The sequence below is a fragment of the Staurois parvus genome, unplaced genomic scaffold, assembly GCF_062004578.1.
Source record: "Staurois parvus isolate SC_StPar_1 unplaced genomic scaffold, SC_StPar_1.0 ptg000080l, whole genome shotgun sequence".
Classification (NCBI taxonomy): domain Eukaryota; kingdom Metazoa; phylum Chordata; class Amphibia; order Anura; family Ranidae; genus Staurois; species Staurois parvus.
In genome coordinates this window covers 3,561,125-3,581,273 of record NW_028317876.1, presented here as the reverse complement: position 1 = coordinate 3,581,273, position 20,149 = coordinate 3,561,125, and the positions used below count along the sequence as shown (strand labels likewise).

At 41.1% G+C, this 20,149-nt stretch overlaps 1 protein-coding gene and 1 pseudogene across 1 annotated transcript in view; one reads left to right on the top strand and one right to left on the bottom strand.

Moving 5' to 3' along the window:
- FAT1 (FAT atypical cadherin 1) overlaps positions 1 to 14,375 on the bottom strand; it is a 361,321-nt gene extending 346,946 nt beyond the window's left edge. Inside the window, exon 1 of the mRNA XM_089669573.1 lies at positions 14,074 to 14,375. The gene's annotated coding sequence lies outside the window, so the exon portion shown is untranslated. The remainder of the gene's footprint in view (positions 1 to 14,073) is intronic.
- Positions 1 to 20,149, top strand: part of LOC149469151 (uncharacterized) — a 99,909-nt pseudogene that overhangs the window by 2,772 nt on the left and 76,988 nt on the right.

The following is a 20,149-nucleotide window of genomic DNA, read 5'->3' as shown; positions in this document are numbered from 1 at the left end:
CATAAATCTTCTATTGAACTTTCATTATCCAATCAGCAAGCTGGGGCAGGCTACTTGCAGGAGAGACAAGTGAACTCACTAAAAGGGCTGTGCTATCTGGCAAAAATCAAAAGACTGGCTTAAGAGATTTACAATTTTTTGTCAAAGTAAACAGTAGACATATACAGTTCATTGTTTGAAGTGCGTATTTGGCATCAATATTTAATAAAGAGAAGTTAATGTAATAAATATGTCATAGTAATTCATAGCCATCTCAGAAGATATTTTGGGTCAATGGTAAAATGCATTGGCTCAGTGTCAAGGTCACCTTGTAAACTATTTAAAATGTTGCCATTAGTCCTGGATTGTATTATTCTTAATAGGGCTACTACGGTGTCCCAATGCCTTCAATATGGTCAATAAATGTTAAAATGTAAAACAGATTTTATTTGTAAAAGCTGTCCTTCACAGTCTAATGTTCTTGTATGATAGCAAAGGAATTCTCCCCTTCCACTTCAATATGTCGGTGTGACGGGTGACATTTATTCCCTACGTGACATCAGTGTAGTAACCTTTAAAATTACATGTAGGCATCTTGCACCAATTTCTTTCCATCCACTCTTCAAGCTATATTACATCTCTGCCATATGCTCTCCATTTGTTTATGACTTGACAGTCCGGTGCCTATTCTCACATGTACTCATGTGAACTTTCACCTCTCCTTACAAACTGTATATATTACACTGACATGACCTCAATAGTTCTATACGAAAACAGGATTCTTTTTTTTTTTCACTGTATGTTGAATTTTCTATAGAGACACTAAAGGAAGCAATGTTATCATTAGAGGAAGGAAAACTGATTAGCCTATTGGGTAATTCCATGTTTTGGTATTACATAAATAGGCACACCTTTTTTATCTACAGTATTTTTATAAATGTGTGAATAGCTAAAAAAATGTAAAGATTCAAAAATGTGCCATATTCTGTTGATTGGGGTTGATTTAAGCCAGCCATAGATGAATAAAATCTTGGCTGGTTTAGCATGGGCCATCCAAGATCTGATGCATGTATGGGCAGGCTGATTGTACTGAAGGCAAAACCATCAATCAACCTCAGTTCAACCAGGCTGTTGGATTTTTGCATGTGATTACGACTGGTGGCTATAGCCACTGGCAGAAATGATTATGTTCTGCTGGCAGGGAAGGCTCTCTATTGAAATAAAACATTCCATGTGGAAACAGAGAGTAGATGTGTAAATACACATACCAAAAGAACAGACACCATTTAAATAGCAGCATACTCCATGCAGTCAGCAGTCCTCTGTACTCATTTTCTGGGTCTCTCCATGCCCCACCCACACACACCGCTCTGTGACTGTTTACACATGTACTCTCTGTTTCCATGTGGAAAGTTTTATTTAAATTAAATGCTATTTCAGGCTTCATGTGGTGAGACTTCCTTCTAGGAGGACCTCCAGCCCAGGATTGTGAATAGTGACCATTGATCATTGCTACTATATCAGTAGCATTCTGGTGAGTGCATAGTGGTGGTGAAATGTTCACTGGATCCCTTGGCACTGTATTGGAGCTGGATACGTTGCTGTTTTGCAGTATCATTGACACATATATGGACCATAATTTGTCACAATGTTTGTGATTTACTCCAGCACTTATTTTTCACACCGTATGGACTTTATTTAATTATTGTTTCACTGATGTTTATGCTTTGTTTGCACTTATGTGTGAACTCTTGGATGGTTTACTATATGATTTAGCGCTGCTACACATATTATTATTATTATACAGGATTTATATAGCGCCAAAGGTTTTCTCAGCGCTTTACAATATAACTGGAGACAATACAGTAACAATACAGTTCAATACAAGAGGGATAGGAGGGCCCTGCTCCTTGGGGCTTACAATCTAGGAGGGAGGGGTGAGTAGTACTATAGGTAAAACTGTGGGGGATGGAATGGTTGGAGGCGTAGAGGATACCAGTATTAGCAGAGGGCGGGATAGGCTTCCCTGAAGAGACAGGTTTTCAATGATCGCCTAAAGGTAAGTAGAGTAGGTGATAGTCTGATAGATTGGGGTAAGGAGTTCCAGAGGATGGGTGATGCCCTGGAGAAGTCTTGGAGACGAGCATGGGAGGAGGAGATAAGGGAGCTAGAGAGTAGGAGGTCTTGTGAGGACCGGAGTGTATGGTTTGGGTGATATTTAGAGACAAGATCGGATATGTAAATTGGAGCAGTGTTGTGGATGGCTTTATATGTCATTGTTAGTGTTTTGAATTTTATCCGTTGGGCAACTGGGAGCCAGGGGAGGGATTGGCAGAGAGGGGTGGCAGATACAGAATGGTTAGTAAGGTGGATGAGTTTGGCAGCAGCAGTCATGATAGACTGGAGTGGGGATAGCCTGCGATGAGGTAGGCCAGTGAGGAGGGAGTTACAGTAGTCGAGGCGTGATATGACAAGGGAGTGAATAAGTTGCTTTGTGGTATCCGGGGTTAGGAACGGTCGTATCTTGGAGATGTTGCGGAGGTGAAGTCTACATGATTTTGTCAGAGATTGGATCTGGGGCTGGAATGACAGATGGGAGTCTAGGATTACACCTAGTACCCTGGCATAGGGGGATGGACTGATGATTGTGTTACCGATATTTATGGTGAGGTCAGTGGAGGTGGCACGGGCAGGGGGGAATACTAAGAGCTCAGTTTTGAAGAGGTTGAGTTTGAGGAAGTGGAGTGACATCCAAGCCGATATGTCACTTAGTAGGCTAGTGATGCGAGTGGAGACTGAAGGGGTGAGGTGATAACATATGTTACTGTGAGATTTATTGTTATTGTCTTTTGTACTAGCAGTTCAAACCGAGCATCAGAATGGAGTAGGGGATTTTAGTGACTTTGAATGTGGCATGGTTGTTGGTGCCAGACGTGCTGGACTGAGTATTTCAAAAACTGCTGATCTACTGGGATTTCAATACACAACCATCTCTAGGGTTTACAGAGAATGGTCCAAAAAAGAGAAAATATCCAGTGAGCAGCAGTTGTGTGGACGAAAATGCCTTGCTGATGTCAGAGGTCAGAGAAGAATGGGCAGACTGGTTGCTGGAACATTTAGATGGGAGGGTCAGAATTTTGGGTAAACAACATGAAAGCATAGATCCGTCCTGCCTTGTATCAATTGTTCAGGCTGGTGGTGGTGGTATAATGGTGTGGGGGATTTTTTCTTGGCACTAGCAAGGTGTACCCTATTTAAGTGGCCAGTGAGTGTATACATGGTCTTTGTTTGCAAATAAATGGATGGCTGAAGTGAACATAACTTCATCTTATCGACGTTGCAAAGGAAACATTTTCTACGCCCTTAGTAAATCAATCTCATTGGCTCATCCCTAATGATGAGTGATCATTAGTGATAAATCAATGCTGTATTCTTTTATCCTTACACACATAAATCTTTATTTCTACCAGCTATTCTCCTAAATACATTCCCAGTGCATTATAAAACTGCTTAGCTGTAGGTTTGGGCTACTAGAAGATTTTCTACACAGACAATTAAGTTAATACAAATTTCAATAGTCCCATTGTGGGTGCTGTCTAAACAAACATGACCATTTTGCATTACAACTCATTCAAGAGACAGCCTTCTTTACTTGTGAGCCTAGCATTAGGCTACCCTCCTTGCTACTTTTGTATGGTTACTGCTATCCTTGTTTCACATGGCCCTGAATTTGATTCTAGGCATGGCTAGAACAAATACAGTGGGGATCGAAAGTTTGGGCACCCCAGCTACAAATTTGTATTAATGTGCATAAAGAAACCAAGGAAAGATGGAAAAATCTCCAAAAGGCATCAAATTACAGATTAGACATTCTTATAATATGTCAACAAAAGTTAGATTTTATTTCCATCATTTACACTTTCAAAATAACAGAAAACAAAAAAATGGCGTCTGCAAAAGTTTGGGCACCCTGCAGAATTTATGGCATGCACTGCCCCCTTTGCCAAGCTGAGACCTGCCAGTGTCATGGATTGTTCTCAATCATCATCTGGGAAGACCAGGTGATGTCAATCTCAAAGGTTTTAAATGCCCAGACTCATCTGACCTTGCCCCAACAATCAGCACCATGGGTTCTTCTAAGCAGTTGTCTAGAAAACTGAAACTGAAAAAAGTTGACGCTTACAAAGCTGGGGAAGGCTATAAGAAGATAGCAAAGCGTTTTCAGATGTCAATATAATCTGTTCGGAATGTAATTAAGAAATGGCAGTCATCAGGAACAGTGGAAGTTAAAGCAAGATCTGGAAGACCAAGAAAAATATCAGACAGAACAGCTTGCAGGATTGTGAGAAAAACAATTCAAAACCCACGTTTGACTGCACGATCTCTCCAGAAAGATCTGGCAGACACTGGAGTTGTGGTACACTATTCCACTATAAAGAGATACTTGTACAAATATGGTCTTCATGGAAGAGTCATCAGAAGAAAACCTCTCCTACGTCCTCACCACAAAAATCATCGTTTGAACTTTGCAAATGAACATATAGACAAGCCTGATGCATTTTGGAAACAAGTTCTGTGGACCGATGAGGTTAAAATTGAACTTTTTGGCCGAAATGAGCAAAGGTACGTTTGGAGAAGAAGGGGCACAGAATTTAATGAAAAGAACCTCTGTCCAACTGTTAAGCATGGGGTTGGATCAATCATGCTTTGGGGTTGTGTTGCAGCCAGTGGCACAGGGAACATCTCACGAGTAGAAGGAAAAATGGATTCAATAAAATTTCAGCAAATTTTGGATGGTAACTTGATGCCATCTGTGAAAAAGCTGAAGTTAAAGAGAGGATGGCTTCTACAAATGGATAATGATCCTAAACACACCTGGAAATCCACGGGGGATTACATCAAGAGGCGTAAACTGAAGGTTTTGCCATGGCCTTCACAATCTCCTGACCTCAGCATAATTGAAAATCTATGGATAGACCTTAAAAGAGCCGTGCGTGTCAGACAGCCCAGAAATCTCAAAGAACTGGAAGACTTTTGTAAGGAAGAATGGGCAAAGATACCTCAAACAAGAATTGAAAGACTCTTGGCTGGCTACAAAAAGCGTTTACAAGCTGTGATACTTGCCAAAGGGGGCAGTACAAGATATTAACTCTGCAGGGTGCCCAAACTTTTGCAGACGCCATTTTTTTGTTTTCTGTTATTTTGAAAGTGTAAATGATGGAAATAAAATCTAACTTTTGTTGACATATTATAAGAATGTCTAATCTGTAATTTGATGCCTTTTGGAGATTTTTCCATCTTTCCTTGGCTTCTTTATACACATTAATACAAATTTTTAGCTGGGGTGCCCAAACTTTCGATCCCCACTGTAGGTGGATGACACAGCATAGATATATATTTAAGGAAGCTGGGGGCCTGGCAAAAACACAGTGAAAAGCAGAGAAGATTATGTTAAGGATCCCTCAAAAATATGCTTAGTGCTTCTTAAAGCAGAACTACATTGCATCTGAGCACCACAAACAAAACATGCTATTTAATTCATGTTTAATATTACAAGCAAACTCTCCTATCCATACATGTATCCATGTTTTTTTTGTTTAGAAATCACTTTGAAAAACAAACCCCTAGCATTTCTGGCTGTGGCCATCTTGAGTAAGGGCAGATGCAGGGGCGGACTGACCATTTGGAAACTCGGGCACTGCCCGAGGGCCCGGGGTCAGTAGGGGGCCCCATGAGATGCCCATGGTACCTTTTTCATAGGCTTTTTTGATTTTGAGCAAGGACACAGGGGCCCCATGATCCCCTATTGCCCAGGGGCCCCATGAGTTGTCAGTCCGCCCCTGGGCAGATGATTTATGTAGCATTTACTTCCTGAAATCCATCTGCCATTAACTCAGGCATGCAGACAGGAGGGTGTTCTTAGCTGAGAAAACCCCTCTTCTAATTAAAACTCCTGGGATGTATGACATCATTTGCCTAGGCCTGGACACCAAAAAGTAACTGAAGAAATATAAAAAAAAAAGTTTAAAACAAGTAGATATGATATATTTTCCAATCTTTTTACTAATACTAGAAGCATAAGGGTTTAAAAGAGTCATGTTGTAAAGCGCTTCTGTTGGCACTATATAAATCCTGTATAATAATAACAGTCAGTGTTGACTGAGAGAGTGATGTTCAGCTTTCAATCAATTTAGTTAGCAAATATCAAAAAGTCATCCTATGGTCTTTGCTGATTTGTGGCAACATTTTTCTTTCACATAGATTGATGCACAGTTGTGGCATAAATCAAAGTATACTGTCCCACAATGCATTGCATTCTGTGAATACTGTACAGACAGAACAGTTGAATGAAAGAATTCCACCGCTCATTCATAGAATGCAGTGCACTGTGGGAGTGTAACAATACATGTTCTGTGAATGAGAGAAAAGGCAGAAAAGGGCAGGCACAATGGTTCTCTGTAGCAGCGGCTGCAGTTAAAGCTGAACTCCAGGAAACCTGAAATCTCTCCCTTGCAGTGGGGCTGCACCCACGCTGCAAGGGTTAACTGTTCCATTAGGTTTAGGGTTCCCACAGTGCCTTCTCCCCCATTCTTCAGTGGTCTAAGGTTCTGATGTCATCAAGGCTGACAGAGGGTCCATAGCCATGCATTGGTTGTGAAGATGCGAAGGATAAGTCCATTTCTGGAGCATAAGGGAGGGTCATCTGCTGGTGGAACATTTGGTCATGTAAGTAAGCAAAATGCTTTTACTGTCTCCTAGAATAAATTAGCAGGTACCCCTTGCAGTGCAGGAGCAACCCCACAGCCAAAGAGAATTTTAGTTGGGTGTTAACTTTCACAGCGCATGTAAATGTTCCCATGCCAGCATGAGAATCATGACATTGCTAAAATCACTCCTTTTGGTATTATAAAGCTCTTCTTCCATTGCGATGAATACCGCTACTGAGGACTATGGACATTGTTAGTGTAACGCTTGAGGTATACACTATATTGCCAAATGTATTGGGACACCCCTCCAAATCATTGGATTCAGGTGTTCCAATCACCTCCATGGCCACAGGTGTATAAAATCAAGCACCTAGGCATGCAGACTGCTTCTACAAACATTTGTGAAAGGATGGGTCGCTCTCAGGAGCTCAGTGAATTCAAGCGTGGTACTGTGATAGGTTGCCACCTGTGCAATAAGTCCATCCGTGAAATTTCCTTGCTACTAAATATTCCACGGTCAACTGTTAGTGGTATTATAACAAATAAATAAATAATAAGTGGAAACAACTGGGAACAACAGCAACTCAGCCACGAAGTGGTAGGCCACTTAAATTGAGCGCATGCTGAAGTGCACAGTGCGCAGAAATCACCACCTGCCTGCAAAGTCAATAGCTAAAGACCTCCAAACTTCATTTGGCCTTCAGATTGGCACAACGACAGTGTGTAGAGAGCTTCATGGAATGGGTTTCCATGGCTGAGCAGCTGCATCCAAACCTTACATCACAAAGTGCAATGCAAAGCATCGGATGCAGTGGTGTTCTCTGGAGTGATGGATCACGCTTCTCTGCCTGGCAATCTGATGGATGTGTCTGGGTTTGGCAGTTGCCAGGAGAATGGTACTTGCCTGACTGCATTGTGCCAAGTGTAAAGTTTGGTGGAGGGGGAATTATGGTGTGGGGTTGTTTTTCAGGGGTTGGGCTTGGCCCCTTATTTCCAGTGAAGAGAACTTTTAAGGCGTCAGTATACCAAGACATTTTGTACAATTTCATGCTCCCAACTTTGTGGGAACAGTTTGGGGATGGCCCCTTCCTGTTCCTCCATAAAAACATGGATGAGTGAGTTTGGGGTAGAAGAACTTGACTGGCCTGCACAAAGTCCTGACCTCAACCTTTAGGATTAATTAGAATGGAGACTGTGAGCCAGGCCTTCTCGTCTGACATCAGTGCCTGACTTCATAAATGCGCTTCTGGAAGAATGGTCAAACATTCCCGTAGACACTCCTAAACCTTGTGGACAGCCTTCCCAGAAGAGTTAAAGCTGTTATAGCTGTAAAGGGTGGGCCAACTCAATATTGAACCCTACAAACTAAGACTGGAATTCCATTAAAATTCATGTGCATGTAAAAGCAGGTGTCCCATTACTTTTGGCAATATAGTGTATATTGTTTTGATACTTTGCTGAATGAAGGAAATGAAAAATAAGGGTTGATTTACAGATTCATCATCTAGCGGTATAACTGAAATGATAGGTCTCTGGTGTTACAAAACAAACTGGCCCACTTAGCGTCAAACAACACATTTACATTGATATTTATTACATCGGTCATGAAACTCATGCTCAGTATTATGCCTTTTATAGGCTAAAATGACAGATGACAAAATAGAGAACGAGATATGAAGAAAAGAGGACTTCTACTTTATTCTGCATAGAATATTATTGAAAAGCGCTCAGCTGTTTAATAATGGGCAGTGGCAGTGGGGCTCGATGAGTTCCTGGGCTAGGGCACAGTTATACCTTGGTACCCTCTGTCATGCTTGTGATCCTAGCTTACATTTACTTAGAAAATGTTGTTTTGCAGCAAAGTAATACAAAACAGAAGTACAGAGAGATCTCCTATTAGAAATGAATATATTTCTCCCTTTGCTGTGCCAGTATAAAGCCTTCCCTTGAACACTTGGTGACCCAGGATTGCACAAATTCACGCCAAATTGCTGTAAATCCATTGCTAAATGATTTTCATTTAAGTTTATTATTTAAGAAACAATGTTAATTTGCATGGAAAATACTTATTAGGAGGTAATAAACTGAGGCGATCTGTGATGGATAGAGATCTGGGGTCCTTCTTGTAGACCATAGATTAGAGATAACATTCAAAGTCTAGCTGCAGGTAACAACGTAAGCTGAATAATATTGTACATTAAAAAGGGTATTTATTCCAGGCCCCTCACACACGGTGGGGGATTTGTCTGCTGAGCAGGTGGATGGCTGGTCTGTTTCTCTGTCTCGCTTATGTACAGCAGACACAGCCTGCTCTCCTCTATGGGCGGTTGAATGTAAACAGACTGCCTGTCTGTTTACACCTGAATGCCATCCGATGCGATCCACTAGACGGAAGGAGAACGGATCCCCATCCTCCTGTTTTTAGTGGATCAGATGGATTGGATGTAGGTGGGTGAAACAAACACATGTTCATTTACACCTGCTGATCCATAGAAGAGAATGGAGGGTCCAATTGTGTCCACCTAAAAAACTGACAGGTGGACCCGATTTGTCTGCCCATGTGAAAAGGGCCTAAATCAAAGCTTTACCCTTTTACAAAACCCTGGTTCAGCCTCATTGTAAGTATGTAATACATTTCTGGTTACCAATCAAAAATGTCCTACAAATAGAAAAGGTTCAGCAAAGACCAACAAAGCTATTAAGGGAGCTGGAGAGATTCGATTACATGGAATGAATGAGTAAAATACGCTTATTCACTTTATAGAAGAGTCATTTAAGAAGTGGCATGATTGCTATCTACAAATTAATCATTAGTGACTGTAGAGATGGTAATCTAAGGACATTGTTTAAGGTGCCTGTTTAATTTGAGGTCCCTGACAAGGACATGTGGGCCCAATTCGAGGTTGGAGTAAGGGAGGTCTAATCTGAAATTGTGCAGGGGATTCTTTACGGTTAGAGCAGCAAAAATGTAGAATTCCCTTCCCCAGAAAGTGGTATCAGTTAGGAGTGTTGACAGTTTCAAAAGACTTCTAGAAGCCTTTCTCCTTGGACATAATATTTAGAGGTATGTATACTCTTATAAGACTCACACTGACGCATAAATAAACATAGGTTGGACTGGATGGACCTGTGTCGTTTTCCAACCATATCTACAATGTAACTAATATACTGCAGCAATTTGTACCTGTTTATACGTTTAAACGCTTTCCCGCCACCTTATAGCAGAAATACTGCTACAGGGAGGCAGGGGTGCACCAAATCAGGCATATATATGTGATTTTGCATTTCCGGGTAGGAGGCCCTACCCACGCCACGCCGCCATTGGCGGCCTCACCTGTAGGTCACCGGGTCCCAGTCGGTGATTTCCTGCTAGCACTCGGCAATCACCGTGCATCACCAATGGGGGAAAGACCTGTATGTAAACAATACAGATCTCTCCCCTGTCAGCTCCTGCACATTGCTTTGTATGGCTCAGCATAGCAGAGCCATACAAAGCAGCATGCTTACACAGTAAAGCACACGCACAGCACACAGTTAACCCTTTGATCGCCCCAGATGTTAACCCCTTCCTGCCTAGTGTCATTAGTATAGTGTCAGTGCTTTTTATTAGCACTGATCACTGTATTGGTGTCACTGGGGATGTCAGTGACAGATCTCCCCCAGTGTCAGAATGCCTGCTGCAGTCCTGCTATAAGTTGCTGATCGCCGCCATTACTTGTATAGAAAAAAAATTCCAGTATATATACCGCCATTTTTAAACGCTATAACTTTCACATAAACTAACTAATTTACATGTATTTGGATTTTTTTTTTAGCAAAAACACGTAGCAGAATACATTTTGGCCTAAATTTATGATGAAATTTTATTTTCTAAATATTTTTTACTGGACACGTTTAATAGCACAAAATCTAAAATTGTTTATTTCTCAAAATTGTTGGTCTTATTTTTTATAGAGCAAATACCACCAAAAGAAAGCTCTATTTGTGGGAAAAAAGGACATAAATTTAATTTGGGTGCAGCATTGCATGACCGTGCAATTGTCAGTAAAAGTAACACAGTGCCGTATCGCAAAAAATGGCCTGGTCAGGAAGGGGGGGGGGGGGGGGGGTAAATCCTCTGGAGGAAAAGTGGTTAATAAACATACATTTACAGAACAAAACTTGGGTACAAATTTACACTTGTTAAACTGTAGCATCTGTGTGTGACTCTCATTAACAAAGTACTTTCTTAGAAATACAATAGGGCTAGCGTTTACCAACGCCAGAAAAAAAGAGTCGTCTCTTGTAGGAAACAGCTTTCATCTCTTTTATAATAGAAAGAATCGGTTACTAGAGGTAACTGCTCCCATTTTGTTTTACATAATCTGGATGTGTTTGTGGACATTCTTCCTGGCTGTATATCTCTTGTATACACAGCTGGAAATTCACAGCAAGCTGAACTCTGCTCAACCAGGGGAGAGCACAATCATGTGCCTTCCATACAACAAGTAGCCTCCCTGCCTGTGACTCATAAGAAACGAACGGGAAATTCCAATGTTTCAGACCAACACTCTAATAATTTGGGATTCTGTTGTTAATAAACAGTTGGACAACATTCAGATTTTGCACAATGCTAAAACAAACTGGGAGGTTGGAAAAATCTAAAAGGGGCCCGTCTAGACAGTCAGATATGGTTCAGTATGTCTGACTACCAAAGCTGTATTAAAAAAAAGCATTAAAAAAAGCTACTATTAACAGAAACAAAATCCAGCTTGTTACAGTGGATACGGTAACATCTAGCCTTTGCTAGCAACATGTCACATTGTGTAGAAGAGGCCATTTGTCTTATGAAGGAAGCTAGGATATCATGACTTAAGGAAGTGCACAGACCACCCTCATGTTCACACCATCATTCAAATGACAGGAGAGATGGAAAAACAGGGTGAAGTCTAGGCAAGTGCACATACTTTTGTCTAAACAATGCTGTGTGTTTCTTGATTCCAGCTTCACTGATTCCTAAATAAGTTCCAAATCTGCTGCAAGGCAATAGGAGGCCATGTCTCTCCAGCAGCATCAATGCTTGCAGTGTTATGGAGTGATTTATTGTGCTTAGCCTAATAAGTGATTGCTTGTGGCCATATTGTGGTGAAATTAGAGAAACAAGGGCAGCCATTTCAACCGCATGATACATTTATCAGAAAAACACTAAGCACAACAAAGTCATGCACATGTCTCCATTTCCAGAGGGTAAGTAGAGAGTAACTGAAAATCCCCCTGCCTGTATGGCCATTATGATGTCTGCACACACTAGACTGCTTCACCAAATCCCTATGAATTAGAACTTCATTCCCTAGCAGTAGAAGTATAAAATGACATAAGGTATAAATGGCATACAGTGTAAAGTGACATATGGAATAAATGGCATACAGTAAAAATGTCATAAGGTATAAATGGCATAAAATGTCATACCAGAAGTTCATTCCCAAGCAGTCTAAGTATAAAAAGGCATAGGGGCTTAGCTCAAATAAAATAAAAAAAAAAGCTGCAGTCATTTGCGTTGATTATTAATGATCATTACCATGACTTATGATATTTCAGCTAAATTTCTATTAAAGTTGCCTGTCACTTTACAAGTGAATGGCAAATAACCTTGACAATTTTGACATTTTAGTAATGGAAATACAAAATTTATTCTAATACAGATAAATAATTATGCACAAATAGATGAAATGCCATTGTTTTCCAAAAGCTTGCTGAAATGAAACAAGATCCTATATTTCTCAGCTAGAATAATTATACAGGATGCTTCAGGGGTAATGCAAAGATACCTGTTACTGCATATAGTTATACCAGTCCTGAAATGTGCCGATTTATGTTCCCAATGTGCTTGTGTGCTATTCTGCAGGAACACAGTTGTTGTGGATTTCAAAAAGTAGATCTAAACCCTAAGGGATGACATTTAGTTTGATAAAGCACTGTTATCATAGTTTTTTTCCATAAAATACTATTTTCACCTTTTTTTAAAATCCTTTTTGCGTCTCAGCTCTGCTGATCTCTTCCAGCCTCTTTCATCCACTTTCTACCTACATGCCTATCATTGCTCTGCACAGGCTTCTTAGTGGACCATGCCTGTGTAATGTGTGTTGGCATGGCAGCTTGGGGTCCCCATTAGGGGAGCATGTGGCAAAGTGACAATGCAGGAGCACAGCTAGGAAACAGTTGTCACCCCATGACAGAAAGTGACAGAACAAGGACCCTTATAATAGGATTGCTAAGTATTCTTTTAATAAAAGCTGCTGATTTCAAAAGATTAGAAAAACAATTCCTGAAATGACATTAACATGTTGCATAATATGAGATCCCCTGTTTTATTGTAAAGCAATGTGCAACCTGTAGGTGCTATATAAATCCTAAATAATAATAATAATAATAATAATAATAATAACATTCATAAAGCACTGAATAAATTGTTGGTGCTGTATAAATACCTGTACTAATAATAACATAACAATAATAATAATAATATAGTGATGGTAATAATAATAATAATAATATTAATAATAATATTTTCGTGATTGGATTTATAGCTAATTTAATAGGAAATAATAATAATAATAATTGGATGTATAATAATAATTATAATATATTAGTGATTGGATTTATAGCTAATTTAATAAGACAGATTATTATTATTTATAATAATAATATTAATAATAATATAGCAATTGTATTAAGATCAATAATACTAATAATAATAATAATAATAAAATATAGTGACTGGATTTAGTTTATTATTATTATTAATAATAATCATCATAATATTAATAATAATGCATATGGTTGTGTATAAAGTGAACTTCTAACAATCCATCAGAATCATTCTTCATTTTTTTTCACCTCTATGAATTGATAAAAGGTGAAATGTGTCTGGTAGAACCCAATGCACACCACTGCTCTTTCCCTGCAAGGCATGGCCACTGAATAATCCTTTCTTTGCTATGTTGCAGCATTGATCGCATCATTTTTTTTAAACAACACTCTCTAAATATAAAAATATTGTCTAGCCATAGGCAACATTGTTTCCATATCACCACAACAAACCTCTAAGAAGATAACATTGTGTGGATGCAATAGGTGCAAACAGTGGTTAACTTTTCCCTGGACGAGGCTGCAGTACCCCGTACGCGGCATAGAGGGCGCTGCACCCCAATACATCAAGTTACCTGCAGCAGAAGTTGCCCATGGAATGAAATGTAGACGTTTCCGATGCTGAGCGTTCATTGCACACATATTAGGAGTTAAAAATCACCAACCGCTGATATTATTTACCTACCCAAAGCCGACACATATATATATATATATATTTTTTTGTATCATTGCTGCTGCCAGATGCTGATGGAGAACTTACCAGACCAGCTGGATCTTGTAGGGATCTTGAAGATCTCGGGTGCTTTCTACGGGTGAGCCATCCAGCTTGTGCTCAGTGAGAAGTTTTGTGGGTTGCAGGTCCTCTTTTTGCATAGCCACAGGGATAAAGTGCACCGGGCAGAGGGGGGGCAGCCAGCATCCAGTCCCGGCATCACCAGCCTGTCAATCCATGGAGAGAGAAGAGAGGACAAGAGAAGAGAGGAGAGATCCAGGGAGCGGGGAGGACGGTGTGTGCTCGCTCGGTCCCGGTGATGGAAGTTGTGATGTCGGAGTCTCTCCTGCAGCCAGCGCTGGGACAAGGCTCTGGAGGGGCGCTGACGTCGCGTTCTCCTCCCCCCCTTCACTCTATGGACTGTAAGGGGTGGGGGGCTCAGCAGAGGAGATCAGCTCTGCCAAACTGGTCCCATTCATCCTCCAGCCTCTCATCACCCTCTCTGTCTCCTTATTCTTCACCCCCCTCTGCTCAGCCCCACTTCCCCCTTATCCAGCCTTCAGTCTTTAGATTTTCCTGCTTTGGTTTATTTCTTCTCCTATCCATCCTCTACTGCCTCTTCACCCCCCCTCCATTCCCCATTATTCTGCTATTGACAGCCACCTGAAATGAGAGAGGAGGGAGAGCAAGAGGACAAGACACTGGGGTCTCTGAGCTCCATTTAAAAAGCCCAGATCATTTGTCTATTGACTTGTTGGAGAAGATTTGGAGCAATGCCCTGCTGATCTCTGAGCTCCAGCTTCACCATGACACATCCCAGGAGGGACACTCAGCACATCACCTTGATTTAGGAAGGAGAAGAAAAATGTTAACAGGAACAATGAGAAAAAACTAGTGCTGGAATGTATTGCTGCAGTGTGTTATGGCATCTGATGGGTCACAGGATTGGGAAAAAGAATCTAAAGAAGGCTTTGGAAGATGGAACAGAGAGGGCACACATCCCCTGGGATAGCATAGCTGGCTAAGGATGACCAGGACCTGGTGATAAGCTCAGGGTTCATCCTAGGATCCATGCTTATCCATGTAGTGCAATATATATATATATATATAAATGGACAATATTGCAACTTTAACAATACATTTCTCTTATTTGCCCCCCTCTCAAAGTGTTGCCTTCTGAGTAGTGATCTACTGTGAATCTCTTTTCAGAGAGTGTTTCACAGGCAGTGAGGAGGCATTGTGTTGCGTCCTCAATTAATATTATAAAGTGATTGTAAACCATTTTTAAAAATGTCCATTCACATTGGCTTAAAAAATGCTGCTTCTAAAGGAGCTGTAGAAGCAGTTAATGTTAACCTACACTCACCAGCCACTTTATTAGGTACACCGGTTCAACTGCTTGGTAACACAAATTGCTAATCAGCCAATCACATGGCAGCAACCCAATGCATTTAGGAATGGTAAAGACAACTTGCTGAAGTTCAAGCATCAGAATGGGGAAGAAAGGGGATTTAAGTGACTTTGAAAATGGCATGGTTGTTGGTGCCAGACGGGCTGGTCTGAGTATTTCAAAAACTGCTGATTTACTGGGATTTACACACACAACCATCTCTAGAGTTTACAGAGAATGGTCAAGAAAAGAGAAATATCCAGTGAGTGGCAGTTGTGTGGACAAAATGTTTTGTTGATGTCAGAAGTCAGAGGAGAATGGGCAGACTGGCTGTTGCGACATTCAGATGGTAGGGTCAGAATTTGTCGTAAACAACATGAAAGCATGGATCCATCCTGCCTTGTATCAATGTTTCAGGCTGGTGGTGTAATGGCGTGGGGGAGATTTTCTTAGCACTAGCACTTGCACCTAATAAAGTGGCCGGTGGGTGTATGTGTCCATGCACATTAGGATGTTTAAAAGAGAAGTATGGGATTTCCTTTTTTAAACCATACTTACCTAAGTGCATGCTGCATTGGTCTGATGCTCCGTGTGTCCCCTGTCGGCTCTAAGTGTGAGAACTCAGTGATCTCATGACTGCTTATCGCTGAGTTCCCACAGCCGCTCTGAGCAGAGAGCGGTGACTGTCAGTCACCACTCTCTACTCTGCCCCCCCCCTGCACTCAATGGCGTGCAGGGCTGTGGAAGGGGAGGGAGCGGCTGGCTCAGGCTCTCAGCAGATCACTAACAGGCCAAGCTAGGTGCCACTCCAGACTCTGGGATGGATCCGGGCTTTAAAGTCAGGATCTTTCCCCAGCCTGGACCGGCTGAGTGATGTCAGCTGATGGCAGGCTTCAGCCCACTGTCAGCTGAAAACAGGTCATAGGAGTGCAGAACGAAGTGCACTCCTGTAATCCACAGGAGACGTACAGCCAAAAGAGGTTTGGTTGTACTTCTCCTTTAAAGGCATATTTTAACAACTTGACCTCCAGAAGATTTACCCCCTTCATGACCAGGCCATTTTTTTGGTATGCGGCACTGCGCTACTGTAACTGGATAATGTGCGGTCATGCAATACTATAAACAAATGAAATGTATATAATTTTTTTACAAATTGCATTCTGCTGCATACCTTTGGTAAAAAAAACAAATCCTGATAAGAGTATATTGTATGGTTTGTGCAAATCTTTTAGTGTTTACATACGATGGTATATATACCAGAATTTTTATTTATTTATTTTCTTTATACTAGTAATGGCAGTGATCAGCAACTGAACTATGATAGTGCGACGGGCAATCTGACACTAACTTACACTGGATGGGAACTGACTAACTGATACTGACATCACCAGTGGCACTAATACAGTGATCAGTTATATGCACTGTCACTGTACTAATGACACTGGGTGGGAAGGGGTTAACATCTAAGGGCCATCAAAGGGTTAACTGTGTGCCTAACATTGTGTAATGTATGTACTGTGTGCTGCTTTTACTAAGAGATATGGTTGTTGCTTTCAGAGCTACATTGCTGCTTTCTGTACAGATTCTTGTGTTGTTAGTAAACACAGAGCTCTGTACTGTAATTCGCTAAGCCAATCAAAAGGTCCTGGCCATATATCATTGGCCAGAACCTGCTGACCGACTTGTGCTGTATTGAATGACAGCACAGATGGGGTGGTGGGTGTGCACCCCCCCACCTGCAAATGCTGGATCACATACATGTACATGATCCAACGCAGAGCAGCCGCCCTGATGCAATAAATGTACATGGGAAGGTCTGCAAGTTGTTAAAGTAAAAATCCTTTAGCCTTTAGAACTACTAAGGCTAAGTTCACATCTATGGAGTTTGCGTTTGATCTGTCTCTGCAGTGTGTTTTGCGTTTTTTGCAGGTGCATTTTTGGCACGTTTTTGATGCTTTGTTTAAGTGCTAGGCAGATTTAAACTGCAAAACGCATCAAAAACGCACTACATGCTTTTCTGCAGCGTTTCCATTTAAGTATATAGAACCAAAAACACAACTCTTTGTATTTAAAAAAGTCCCTGACCCTTTCCAGAAAATGCGGAGATGTGAACCTGTTCCATAGGAAATCATGTTAAATGGACTGTAGTATGTTTCTGCAAAACACTGCAGAAAATGCTTCGCTGTGAACCTAAGGTAAAGCTGTACTGAATTTTAAAAAATTGGGCCCAATTCTCCCATGTACACATTCAGTGTGGATACAGGAATCTTGCTTGTTGTGTCAGTGTATTTCGTCAATGAGGAGGCTCCTCCAACAGCAGGATACACAGATCAGTGCTTGAATCTATTGCCTGCAGTGGTGATCAAGAGAAAATATACCAGCATGGCGTTTGAACAGACGTTGATCAGTAGATCGACTTTTGTTCAACCACAGTGGCCACACATGGATCAAAAGTCGTCTGGCCCCTGCTGAACTGGGTGAATTTCGATCCACATATGGCCAGCTTAAAAGCCTGCAACACCATGTGCATTCAACACAGTTGTGGGGCAGTTGCAGTACAGTCCAATTCACTTGAATTGGTCAATTTTTGGGGTTTTGCATGGAATGTGTCAGTTTGGCTTTTTGTTTCTCCACTTTTTTGTGTCATACTAATACAAACAAAATGAAAAAACATGAGAATGCCTAAACATTTGTAATTGCAACAATTTTGGGGGCCAATTGGTGCATTATCTGACAAAAATGCAGGGGTGCCAATATTTTTGGCCATAACTATATGCTTTGAATTAAAGTAGAGGTGAAAGAAGTGGTGAACAGGGACAGTGGAGGGCAGGTAGGTGACATCATGACCTACCCTTGCTCAGGGCTGTCTTAATGCATGGGCACCCCTGGGCAGTGCCCAGGGGCCCCAGGTGTATGGGGGCCCCATGATAATTTTGCATTACATTATACTTGCCAACTGCCTCGGATTTGCCGGGACAGTCACACTTTTAACAAAGCTATCCTGCAATGGCAGTGTCCCGGAACTTGTACTGTGTCCTCTTGGTCCCGGTATTGTGCCCTTCTGATTCCCCCCTGCACTGTCCTTCTGCCTTCTCCCAGCACTGTGCCTTTGTGTTGATTAGTGTTTGATTTATGGCTTTTTTTATTGTTTAAATTGCTTGATTTTTTTAAAAGTATTAATAAATAGATGTTTAATTCTATCAACTATTTATACTTTAGTTCTTAAGAGTAGGTGCGTAAATATGGACAAGCTGGTAGGGGCCCAAGTGCATTACTTTGCCAAGGATCCAATGATGCTATTAAGATGGATCTGCCCTTCAGATCATAAAACTTCTCTAAATGGTGGCATTGAGTGAGTAACCCCCTGCGGTCAATGTTCAGAGGGGAAGTTGCTTGAGCAGGACCTGGAAGATCATGGATAGGGCTATCACTGTACTTGTAATGCTGGCACAGACCACTACAGTGATTTACAGCATCCAAAGCGACCCTCCAGATATCAGATATAGATAATTACAGAGCCAATATGGACCAATGTACATTGGCAATAAGGCCTCACGCACGCTGGATGTTATAAAAACGCCAGTAGTGTTAGCTGTAGAATGCTGAATTAAAAACTTGAGTTTTGTCACCATTTTTTTAGTGTTTTTGCATTAGCTTTTTTCAACTTTTTTAGTGTTTTTCAGCATTTGCGTGTTTAGCAAAATGATACTCCCACAAAATCTTCAGGTTCAAAAACGCTCATAAATGCGGGATAGCTGCATTTTTTTTAGTATCTTTCAGCTTCTATCAGCGATTTCCAGCTTTTATCGGTGTTAGAGCATTTTTACAGCTAACAAACTCCTCTTGAAACTCTTTAGTTCTGAGGGTTTTTTTCCAGCAAGAAAACACTCCTGCCAAAAATCGCTGATTAACCTCATTCCCGCCACCCTATAGCAGATATACTGCTACAGGGTGGCAGGGGTGCGCAAAATCACATATATATGTGATTTTGCATTTCCAGGTAGAGAGGCGTGTGTGTGAGCTGTGCGCGCCCTACCCTCTCTGCTATTCGCAGCCTCGGCTGTCAATCACCGGATCCCGGACCATGATTACTCACTGGCACCCAGTGATCGCCAAGCTTTACCAACAGAGGGAGAGAATTGTATGTAAACAATACTTTTCTCTTCCCTGTCAGCTCATCCTTACAGTTGAAAGCACTAACACAGCACACAGTTAACCCTTTGATCGCCCCACATGTTAACCCCTTCCTGCCCAGTGTCATTAGTACAGTGTCAGTGCTTTTTATTAACAATGATCACTATATTGGTGGCAATGGGGATGTCAGTGACACCAAGTCAGTTCCCTCCCAGTGTCAGAATGCCTGCCGCAGTCCCTCTATAAGTCACTGATCGCTGCCATTACCAGTAAAAAAAAATCCCAGTATATATATTTGTAAACACCATTTTTGTAGCAAAGACATGTAGCAGAATACATTTAGGCCTAAATTTATGATGAAATTTGATTTTTTTTTTTTCTGGACATGTTTAATAGCAAAAAGTCAAAAATATTGGTCTTCTTTTTTTATAGCGCAAAAAAAATGCACAGGTGATCAAATACCACTGAAAGAAAGCTAAATTTGTGGTAAAAAAGGATGTAAATCTCATTTGGGTGCAGCGTTGCATGACCGCACAAATGTCAGCTAAAATAACGCAGCGCTGTCACGCAAAAAATGGCCTGGTCAGGAAGGGGTGTAAA